The sequence below is a fragment of the Balaenoptera ricei genome, chromosome 15 (genome assembly GCF_028023285.1).
Source record: "Balaenoptera ricei isolate mBalRic1 chromosome 15, mBalRic1.hap2, whole genome shotgun sequence".
In the NCBI taxonomy this organism is placed as follows: domain Eukaryota; kingdom Metazoa; phylum Chordata; class Mammalia; order Artiodactyla; family Balaenopteridae; genus Balaenoptera; species Balaenoptera ricei.
The window spans coordinates 4,177,873-4,186,981 of NC_082653.1; positions in this window are offsets into that span (position 1 = coordinate 4,177,873).

The following is a 9,109-nucleotide window of genomic DNA, read 5'->3' on the forward strand; positions in this document are numbered from 1 at the left end:
GCCCCTGCTTGTCTCTGCTCTGGCCTCCAAGACCAGTCTCCCTAGACTGACCCGTAGAGTGGTTGGGGGCACTGCTCAGACTCAGGCACCTGCTGGTTCTCTCCCAGTTCCCTTGTGTTCTTTCTGGCTTTAGACCGTCATGCTGTGCCTTGCAATTTCCAAAGTCTGGTAATTATCCAGCTTCATACATCTGTCAACACTGTTATTGACCCGCATCAATACATGAGGCATAGTGTCACCTCATGCTAGGGCTTGCTTTCCGTTCGTTCTTTTATTCATTCAACAGTTGCTTTTTGAACAGCTACTATGTGCCTGGCACTGTGCTAGGTCATGGGTAGGCACTGGAGACACGGCTGTGAACGAGACAGACCATCTCTCTGGAGTATTCCCTCTGTCTGCATGGGTCCCTCAGAACTAAGAAGATCAAAACCCTGGTTTCCTACAGGCCTCCAAGCCCCTCCGAGCCTGAGTGCTGGGGTCTGGTTTGCCTCATAGTCCGGAATGGTATGAGTTTACTTTATCCTTCATGGAAAAATCTCTTGGCAAATTTCCCACATGATGCTGGAGCATCCAAATGTGAATAGACCCATTTTCTCAGTGGAGAAGCTCACATGAAGATAGAAAGGATACACTGTTTTGTTTGTTTGGGAGGAGACACAAGGACACATGGTGGGAATGAAAGCTGACATCTCCGTGTTGTCTCTTCCTAAAGGTTTTCCAACCTGACGCCCAGGGTGAGCAAGCCTGAGCCCACGCGTTACCAACGAGGTTGGCCACCCAATGTTCTGGTTTTCATCTTGGCTGCCAATAATCTAGTTTAGTTTTTCTTTCATGAGCTGATTGAACCACCTAGTTTAGGCATCGTGGCTACATGAAAAGAAACCACCTCCGTGGGAGGAGCTACCTGCGGGCCCACAGGTACCTGTGGTCAGTATTACTGACTCCAGTGCCTTGGAAAAGAACCACTGAATACTCCTCCTGGATCCATATTCCAGAACCTTCTACCCACATGCTGTGACGCTCCTCAGTGTGGTCCACAGTATCATGTGGTCCTTCTGTGATGGGCACTGAGTCTCAGTGATGAAATCATGTATTTTTTAAAATGGTCCAGGTCAGTCATTATAAGATGTTTCATGGCAAACCACTAACTTTCCTTCCATTCTTCCATTTTTTGTGCTTGTTTTTCATACAATTTCTTGAATGTACATAAAATGTCACCCTTCTGCAGAATGGACCTCTCAGGAAGACCATAAGAAGGCAAAGAGCTGACTCTACCCCAACTTCTGTGAATAGAATCCAGCAAATATTGATTGGACTTCCCCTTATGTTCAGAACATTTTAACACACCCACCTTCTTACAGAATGAATAGGGGTAACCAGCCAGGTCAGACTCTGCAATTTCACACATCCCAGCTCTGCTGTGGCTGACCTTGCCACCTCCAACCTGGGGAACGAGGCAAATACATTACACAAGTTTTGTGTTGTTGTGTCTGTCACCCCTGTCCCCATGCCACAATCTAGTGATGAGAAAACAGTGCTGGCCAGTGGAAGGCACGTGCGACAGAAGAGGCACAACCATCTCTTTGCCTCCTTTTTCTGGCTGTAAAGCAGGAATAAAGTCCCTACTTCCTTTCTTTACAAGATGTCACACTAGCCAATGAGAGGATGCATGGGATGGGCCCCGAGCTGCCTTGGAGAAAGACAAGACATTTATTCATCCCAGATTTCTGCCCCGACACTTGTTACTGAATGGGTTGGAACCCTGGGGGTTGAAAGAGGTGCTGATTTGATCCTTTGAAACTGTAGTCAGCTGGACTGCTTTCAGGAAGTGGATCGTGGCTGTAATTGTTCTCTCCCTCCGTGTTCATGCTGTTGGCCACTGAAATGTTAGCTCCGAAAGGTCATCCAGATAAAGTCGAGCAAGAATAGGCCACACAAAAAGGAGCTGTCTGAATCAGTCCCAGGCCAGTAGGCGGCTGCATTTGTAACTCCCTGTTTCCAAGGTCCCCTGTGGATGAGGGTACTTGGAAGAGGAGCCCCAAACAAGGCTTAGTCTGCTTCTGGCTTGGTCCGTTTGTCTCCAGCAAATTGGAGGAGACTGCCAAGCTCCACAGCTAGCCAGGAACCAGGCTCCAACGCCCCCCCCCCTTTTTTTAAATTGAACTATAGTTGATTCCTCTTTTGTAAACCTAGAGGGTGGGTCTCAGTGCAGACTGTCACCCCTTTCTCTCGATGGCATAGAGCTGAGCTATGTTGGCCGTGGTCACCAAACAGCAGGTCACAGTCTGGGTGACTTCAAATAAGAAATGTCCTTTATAAGAGAAAAAAAAAGGGAAACGCGGCTCCCACCTACGTGCAGGTAGATGTTGCTAAGAGCCTTCTCTGGTCTTCAGATGCTTGGTGCTTGGCTAGGGCACCGCCTTCCATCTTTTCGTCTCCTGATGTGGTCAGAGGAACCAAACAAAGTACCTTACATGACCATGAAAGAAGGACTGCTAGAATTGTTCATCTCAGAGATGCATGGGATGATGACATTTTTATTATCCCAGGAAGGGTTTCTGGCCAGGTTTTATACCTCTGTGCGTGAGGGTGTTTGCAAAGCAGTCTTTTCAGGGTAAAAGCTTTCCACATAGAAAGAGAGTGAAGCTAATTTCCACATGGACCGCCTGGTTATGAGAAGATAGCTCATAAGACAAATTGGTTTAGCTCGAAGAAATTATCCTTAATTTCTCAGGATAAGGAATTACTGGAATAGTCAAAGTCCTCCCAGGAGAAGGGATTCATTTCTTATGATAGGAACTTAGGGATAACTTGGTTAGATGCTTAGGTAAACATAGAGCGGGGGGGGCGGGGGGTGGAAATCATATAGATAGGAAGCTCTGGACAGTTACCCAAAATCTGCGATCACTAATGGGAACAAAATTGAATTTGCCTCAAGATACTTGTTGAATTAGAAGTAATGAAAGATTCCTGAGATGAGGAGGTGCCCTTTGTAGAGACAAGCAAGTGGGCTCCAGGGCCCAAGGTCCCTGCAAGCCTCTGAGTCCCTTCTGCTTTCTGGTCTCTTTCCAGGCCAGTGAAATCCCCAGGGAACAGAGGCCATGGGATGTTGGATTCCTGGGCTTGTCGTGCAGGTTGCTTCCTTCCCGCTCATCCCGAGGCCACGCAGACTCTGTCTCTCCACTTGTAAAGTCTGCTTGAGTCAAAGCAGAAAGGTGAGTGTGTGTGCAAGGTCCCTACCAGTAGGGCTTCCTAAAAATGCCTCAAACCCCACCTCCCCTCCTTCCACCTCTGCCCTTGTTGTTTCTCACCCTGAGTGCCTGCACATCTTCCTCCTAAACAATCACCCTGAGTAGTCCCAGCTCTTGAGGTTTAAGAAAGCCCTCATTCTTAGTGTACAGTTGGTGCCCAGTCAAGCCGCTGAATCCACTTACAACCAACAGCAAAATTTCATAGTAAATAATGAAAAGCAAAAATTGTAGCTAGGACTTTACCCTGGAAAATGAAATATCAAATGACAGTAGGAAGTTTATAGACACACACAGGCACATATATACATATGCATAAATGTAGTGATACATATATATTATAACATATAGTTATATATATTATGAGACACATACACACACAATTTAGGTTAAAATTGTAACTCTATGCAAATTCTTATACATAGGATGAATCAAGTGCTGGGTTTTGCCATCCTTTTCCCCACCAAACTGGAAAAAGCACTACACAATATGTTTGAATTTCACAGCCCAAACACAGTGATGGAGATCTTTGCAGAAATAGTCAAGGACTTGATTAGTTTTCCCATGGGTCCCTCCTACTCCTTAGCTATTCAAAGCATTGTCTTATGACATGCTTTGACTTTGGGAACCATCTCTTGTCAACTTTCTCCTCTCAGTTGTTAGCTGCCTTGATTCCACAGGAAGTCATCCACTGGTGGTTTCACATGTGATGGAGGAGGTCTTGAGGGTCACCTGCTCAACCTGATAAAATCCTGCATCTTTTCCCAGCGTTGCCACTTCACTTTCCAACAATTGGTGGTACATTTTCCGCCATGGACAAGCACCGAGAGACTAACCAGAAGACACTTGGGCTCAACAGGGTCTAGGCTAGTGTTTTCAGCAGGTGCTAAGTTTCCAAGTGTTTGGCTCAGGAATAAATATGTTCATGTTTTGATGATTCTTGCTTCCCAGTATGGCCACAGGCCCTCTCATCCCTCTAACACAGAGGTTGCTATTGTCTGAATGTTTGTGCCTCTCCCCCCGCCCCAAATTCATATTGAAATCCTAACATCCAATGCAATGACATTAGAAGGTGGGGCCTTGAGACTTCCCTGGTGACCCAGTGGTTAAGAATCCATCTTGCAATGCAAGGGACACAGGTTCGATCCCTGGTTGGGGAACTACGATCCCACATGCCTCCAGGCAACTGAGCCCATGCCACAACTAGTGAGAAGCCTGCACGCTACAACAAAGAGCCCACGTGCCGAAACTAAGACCCAATGCAGGCAATAAATAAATAAATAAGTATTTTAATACATAAATATTTTTTAAAAAGAGGGTGGGGCCTTTGGGAGGTCCCCAAATGGATGAGATCGATGCTCTCACAAAAGAGGCCCGAGACAGCCCCCTTGCCCCTTCCACCAAGTGAGGCTGCAATGAGAAGTCAGCAACCCGACCCTGCTGGCATCTTGATCTTGGGCTTCTAGCTTCCAGGACTGAAAGAAATAAATTTCTGTTGTTTATAAGCCACCCAGCCTGTGGTATTTTGTTACATAAGCCTGAACTGACTAAGACAGGAGTCACAACTTTGTACTTTACATTGCAGTTGTGGACACACACACACAATACAATCACAAGATCTATACAAAGTGCCACCAGCACAGAAGCAGAAACAAGGCGTTGGGCCGAGCTGGGGAGAGGCACACCTGTGAGGTACTCGGGGTCAGGGGAGTATTTTCAGCCTCAAGACATGAGCAAGACTCTTTAGGGCAAATGAGGGGAAAGTGCCTTCTGGGCAGAGAACACCATGTGCAAAGTTCAAGGGTGTGGAACTTGTGGCCTGTTGAGGCACAGCTAGTAATCGCTGTAGCTGTAAAGGTCAGGTGAGTTGGCGACTGGAAGGACAAAAGATGGAGTCCAGGCAGGTAGACCTGTCTGATCCTAAGTCCAGATTCTAAGAGCCTGTTAGCCACAGCCCAGCGTTTCTACGACGCTTTTAGAAATGTCAGCAGCGTTTCTACTGACGCTTAGGGCCGGCACTTTTTTGACGTGGGGGACTGTCTCTGTCCTGTGTTCTGTAGAGTGTTTAGCAGTATGCCAGCCTCTGCCCACCGGATGCCAGGTGCACCCGCCTCCCTAGCTGTGACAACCAAAAAGGTCTCCAGACATTGTCATGGGTCTCTCGGAGGAGGTCACTCCTGATTGTGAACTGCTGGTGTAGTGTCAGCTCCATGAGTGCAGGGAGGGCCTAGAATGGGTGATCTGTGGCTATTTGTTGAATAAATAAATGACAGGAGCAAAGGCAAAAAGGTTGGGAAGAATATGTTCTCTGAGTGCAGAGAAATACAGAGAGGATTAACGATGAAGCAGCTCACAGTAAATTCAGAGACAAGGGTCATGGCTGAGAGGTTCAGAGGAAGAGGTGGGTTTGGAGTTTGAACAGTACAGATGAGGGTTAAAGAGCCGTTAAGAAGCTTGGAAACCGACCCCAATGTGAGACACACCCACTCCTGGAGTCCATGAAAGATGATGGGGAGGCCACAGGCTTACTGTTTTGCTTTAATAGTTATGTGTTGAGTGAAAATCAGGAGAGAGAAAAAAAAAAAACAATTTTCTATTGACGGTAGTTACATAAAGTGTATTTGCTAAAAAGCTGATATAAGAAACTTAAGTAATAATGGAACAGATGGTATGAAGACAGGGCAAATTGTGAAGATGGCATGAGAATGACTGACTTTGGGAATAAAAGGCGCCGGCGCCCAGCTGAAGTTGAGGCATGTGACTTCATCCGTTTCTCCTGCCAGGCCTGTCTCTGTGCCCCACGAACGTGGCCCTGATGCCTCTTCACTTCCCAGCCCCTAATCGAGGCCCTTCAGCCAAATCCTGCTCTGCAGCCCGGAAAGAGGTTCCACCACCATCTCCTGAGAAGGAGCTGCCTTCACAGTCATGGGCCTCTGCTCTGAACACCTAACCCCATCCCACCTCCCGCTTTAAAAATCTTCTAGTTTTGGGGTTTTTTTTTAATTGAAGTATAGTTGATCTACAATGTTGTGTCAGTTTCTGGCATACAGCAGCGATTCAGCTATATATATATATTCATTTTCAAATTCTTTTCCATTATAGTTTATCACAAGATACGGAACATAGTTCCCTGTGCTGTACGGAAGGACCTTGTTGTTTGTCTTCTAGTTATTTTTCGCCTTGTGTTTTGGCTCCTCAGCCAGTTTTGAAGTTTCTCGCTGGTAGGAATCCCATTTGCATTCTCCCCAACTCGCACCCCAGGCACAGGGAAGGGCGTGAGGCTCTGGGGATTGTGTGTCATCCTGGTAAGTAAATGCCATCACAAGCCAGTCACCAGGGCTTCCTTGATGGCGCAGTGGTTAAGAATCCACCTGCCAATGCAGGGGACACGGGTTCGAGCCCTGGTCCGGGAAGATCCCACATGCCGCGGAGCAACTAAGCCCGCGCACCACAACTACTGAGCCTGCGCTCTAGAGCCTGCGAGCCACAACTACTGAGCCTGCACGCCACAACTACTGAAGCCTGCGCGCCTAGAGCCCGGGCTCCGCAACAGGAGAAGTCACGACAATGAGAAGCCCATGCACCGCAATGAAGAGTAGCCCCTGCTCGCTGCAAGTAGAGAAAGCCCGTGCGCAGCAGCGAAGACCCAACACAGCCAAAAATAAGAACAAATAAATAAATTAATTTTTAAAAAAAAAGAGCCAGTCACCTACTTAATTTCAAGTCAATTTAATTACCTGCTAATGACTTGCCTGTTTCTGTGAGAGGCACAGTCAGTGACACAAGGCTTAGGTATCTAAAAACCATTCATTTGTTTCCTCTGTGTGTTTCTGAGTGAGTCTCCAGGAGATAATCTATGTAAAGTCCTGCTCTCCAAACCCAAGTACAAGGTCGGTGGTATGACTTCCACACAGAAGAGATAGTTGGGCCTAGATCTCCAGCCTTCCATGCCCCCATCCCCACCACTCAAGCTGTAGTGAGCAAAATCGATAGACTGATATAGAATGGGGGGGGGGGGGTAGTTGTCATTTTCACAACTTTAAAAAACAGAAATATTGAACTAGGGGGCAGAATAACATTCTCTAAAATAAACAGAATAGGAATCCTGGATGGTGAACAGCTTCACGGAGCTCCAGGCATAGTGGAGACAGGCTGTTCTGTGCTGACGGTTCCTGAACCAGTGTTTTTAACACCCAGCGACATTAACTTCTCAATTGAAGTTAATGACATTAACTTCTCAGTAATTGAGGCTGAGGCTCTCTCAGCAGCCCGTAAAGCATTACCTCCCTAAGAATCTCCTCTAAGTACTGTAGGTTTTGTTTTTAAAGTCCTAGGTACCACAAACTACACTTAGCAACTACCCAACCATATTATTTCCTTCCTGTCCAATGTAATTTTTCTGTTTCTTTATATAAAGGACTTCGGCTATTTTAAAAAATTATCCTCCCTCCTAAATTAACCTGGGTTTTATTTGTTTTTAACAATCAAATGAGGTAAGAACAAGAATGAGGCAGTGCTTCGAACTAGCTTCTAGGTAACTAGATGTAAAAATTTTCCTCCACAGCCATCACTTAAAACGGCAAATTGTTCTGTTAGGGGGTGCAGGTTGTGGAGTGTGGCGGGTACCAGAGAGAGAGGGCTTGTCCTGAAAGCGAGGCCAGTTTGTCCACTGGACGAGGTTCATCTCGTGATGTGGATGAAACCGCATGCCATGCCATCCTGCCCCCTCACGTCCTTCTCATTCATTCATTTACGCAACAACCAGGGATTATGTAGGTGCAGGGGGATTGCTGGACAAGTCTGGCAAGACCCTCCCTGTCAGGCGCTTACAGTCTAGTGGCTGTATGATTCCAGTAATTCATTCATTCCACGAAGAATTATTATTTCATTTTTCAATAAATAACCATTGAGCCCTTACTGAGAATCATTATTGAGCAAGGCAGGCAAGATCCTTGCCCTCAAGGGCTTACATCTGAGTGGAAGTTAAACAAATGAACGAGATGATCTCAAAGAGTGAGAAGTGCTAAGAAAAATGCAACAGGATGTGTGTCAGAGGAACTAAGGTTTAGAGGAGCTCTAAGGAAGGGTGATAAAGGAAGGGCGGGGGGCGCTGACAGCTGAGCTGAGAGCCATCCTGTAATCCCTGGGCCAGCTGGCTTTCCACCTGTTCCATTGAGCACTCGTGCTTCCTAACTACACCCTCCACTGGGCACTAAGCACACTGTCTGATGTTAGCTTCTCCGGTGTACTCTGTGTCTCTTCTCCCCGCCGAGGGGCAAAAACCTCTTGGAGGGCAGGTGGCACGAGCACAGGGCTGACTGCCTGCTTGGCTGGTTGCTTGCTTGGTTGATCGCTTAGCTGGTTGACGATGGACCCTCCACAGCCTGGGTTGAGACAGCAGGTAGGAGGAAGTTTCTAATGGGGCACCATGAACATTTGCTCAAGGGAACCTCGAACACACAGGAGATGCCGGTGTAAGAGGGCCGATTGGATCCGTCAACAGTCCTCGTAACGCCAGGCGAGCTCGGGCCCGGCGGGAGCGGGGAGGCGAGGAGGGCGGGCGGGCGGCGCGCCCAAGAACCAGCTGAGCCCGGCCCAACTCTGCCCAGAGGTCGGCGTTCCCGCCGACGCCCGCGAGGGGGCGGACCGCAGGTCGCGTGCCGCGCCTGCGCAGCACAGCGCCCGCGCCGCCCTCGGAGCTGCGCCGGCGCGGTGAGCCTGGCGCTAAGGGGCGGGGCTCCGTTGCGCCGCGCGCAAGGCTGGGGCAGAACCCAGGCCGGGATAGGGCGTGGGGCAGCGCGTCGGGACGTCCCTCGCGTCGGGCCCGATGGCGCGTGCGCATTGGGCGGCCGCCGGGGCGG